This window comes from Carlito syrichta, unplaced genomic scaffold (genome assembly GCF_000164805.1).
Source record: "Carlito syrichta isolate Samal-C Ts95f unplaced genomic scaffold, Tarsius_syrichta-2.0.1 Scaffold308839, whole genome shotgun sequence".
Classification (NCBI taxonomy): domain Eukaryota; kingdom Metazoa; phylum Chordata; class Mammalia; order Primates; family Tarsiidae; genus Carlito; species Carlito syrichta.
Genome location: NW_007252935.1, coordinates 608994 through 611489, shown reverse-complemented (window position 1 = coordinate 611489; position 2496 = coordinate 608994).

The following is a 2496-nucleotide window of genomic DNA, read 5'->3' as shown; positions in this document are numbered from 1 at the left end:
GGAGCGTGTCGTGCCCGGCGCGGCGACCAGGCCCGGGGACCTTTTCCCCATCGCGCCCGGCCCGAGGCCGCGGCTCTGGATCCCACGTCTGGTCCCCTGCAACCCTGCGCCGGGGCTTTAAAAGCCACATCGCTTTCGAGTTGCGCGAAGGACCGAGGGTTGCGGGTTATCTTTGACCCTCAGGCTCGTCTTCCGGGTAGGTTGACCGGTCGAGCCCAGAGCTTCCCAGGGAGCCAAAGGGCTGGAGCGGATTGCGAACGGCTGGGAGCACAGAGGCTGGGACAAGGCCAGAAGGGAAACGGGGTAAAAGTGACTCCGCCCCGCCCCCCACCCCAGTCCTGCCGGCAAACAGTAACGCCAATAATAGTAACGATGGCGGCTAACCGTTAAACCCCGACTCAGGCCCACCGGCACCGGATCCCCTTTGAACACTCCCAGTACTCGCTCAGAAGACAGTGTAGAACCCCTCATTTTACAGATACGACATTTGCAAGTCAGAAATTAAACTCGCCCGAGGACCCTCGGACGGTGGCACCAGACCCGGTCTGGCTTCGGAGCCACTAACCCCACGCGCGCCCGCGACCTTTTCTCGCCTGGGTCTCTCGCAGGTCGCAGGGGTAGGTCGAGGCCCATCGAGGCCCAGGGCCCCACCGGTTTCCTCCCGCTCGGGCCCCCACGCCGGGAAGCGCATTTCTCTCCCCGAGACCGAGACCCAGCAGCGGGGAAGGCCGCGCAGGCCGCCAGTCCCAGCCCCGGGCCAGGCTCCGCGTTTCCCTACGCGCGCTGTGCGGGGCCGTGGGAAGGTCACGGCCGGACCCCACCGGGCCGCGCCGCGTCCACGCCGAACCCGAGCGCCCCGCTTCGCGGGAGATAGCGAGGGAGAATCAGAGGCGAGCCCCTCACGTCCTCCCTCCCCTGCGGTTTCTGCTCCCTTTCCCCTCGTGGTCCCCAAGAACCCAGGCGGGCACGCGGACGTAGGCGCCCGGGTACCGCGATTCCCAACCCTGCGCCTGGGCTTTAAAAGCCACATCGCTTTCGAGTTGCGCGAAGGACCGAGGGTTGCGGGTCATCTTTGACCCTCGGGCTGAGCCCAGAGCTTCCCAGGCGGAGCCAAAGGGCTGGAGCGGATTGCGAGGCCCCCCCTGCGTGCCGGTCCGCCGCTGCCTCCCACCGCCGCCTCCCCAGGCGGTGGAAGTGGGCGGCTCTCTTCCCCACGCTGCCCCGCGAAGCCAGAATTCCTCCCGGAATCCTGACCCCGCTCCCCACGTCGCGCCCCGGCCCGGGTCCCGACAGCGTGGACGGCGCCCAGCTCCAGGGTGGCACTGGCCTGGGCGAAGGTCTGAGAGGCGAGAGGGACGGGGGAGCCAGGGCTGGGGGGAGCAGGAGCCCTCCGCTCATCCTCAGGTCCTAAGGGGGCATCTACAGGAGCGGGAATGGAGGAGGGGCCCCGCGGAGGAGGAGGGAGGACGAGGGTCCCCGTCGGTGCCAGCACGTCCCGCGCGGGAGGCTTCGCGCCGGAGCATTCCACCCTCCCGGACCGTGTCCACTCCGAGTATCCAAGATGCTTCGACACGGGCGTGTGGCTTGTGATTCGGGAAGCTCTCATTTCCAGACCGCCTGAATCAGACGCCCCGCTCATTTCGTTAGACTTGGGTTCAATAACAGGTGGAAAATCTAGAGAAATCGCAGAAACCACGAGAAAAAAGTAACGGAATCACACGACAGTAAGCACGAGAGAGGTTTGGCAGCAAATGAGTGGCGTCTTCTAAGATTGTTCCCCGTCCTCGGCACACTCTGTTGGACGTGTGGGGTCTCAGCTCTCACTCCCCTCAGCGTTCAGGGAAAAATGTTCAGAAATTTATTTCCACATTGACATCGGATTACAGCCCCAATAGTAATATGACTCTAATTGTTGTACCACCTTCCTGTAATTTCTACATCTGTTCAGTGTTCATAGCTTTTTTTTTTAAGCATCAGCACTGAAATTATTTAAATGAGGTTTAAGCCTTACTTGATTTCTTTTTCTTTCTTTCTTTTTCTTTTTTTTTTTTTCCTTCTTGTTGTTGATAAAGTGGGTTTTTTTGAGAGGACAGAAAAGCTCCCACAGTGGGAGGGGTTGCCCAAGCATTCCTTGATTTCATATACACCACTTGCTGCAAAGAACTCACATAGGTGATAGTAATACCAATACCTTGCAAAGGAAAAATTAGGAGTAGAAAAAGAAAAAGGACTTGAAAATCCGTTGTGGGATTCAGTTCAACATTAACTCCCTGTTACTCAATTCCTGCAACCTAGTCAAAGTTTATCTGGATGTAAACGTCATTTCCTTATTTGTTCTTAGAATGTAGGGATATGCTTATTGAAATTAGTAATTAAGGATGTCTTGGGACAATTAGGCTTTACTCAGATGGTGAGGCAGTTTCTATTCTGAAATTCAGGCAAAGAGAACAGTGGGATTAAATGAAGTCGAAGAGATTTCCTTTTTGTCAGATGCTA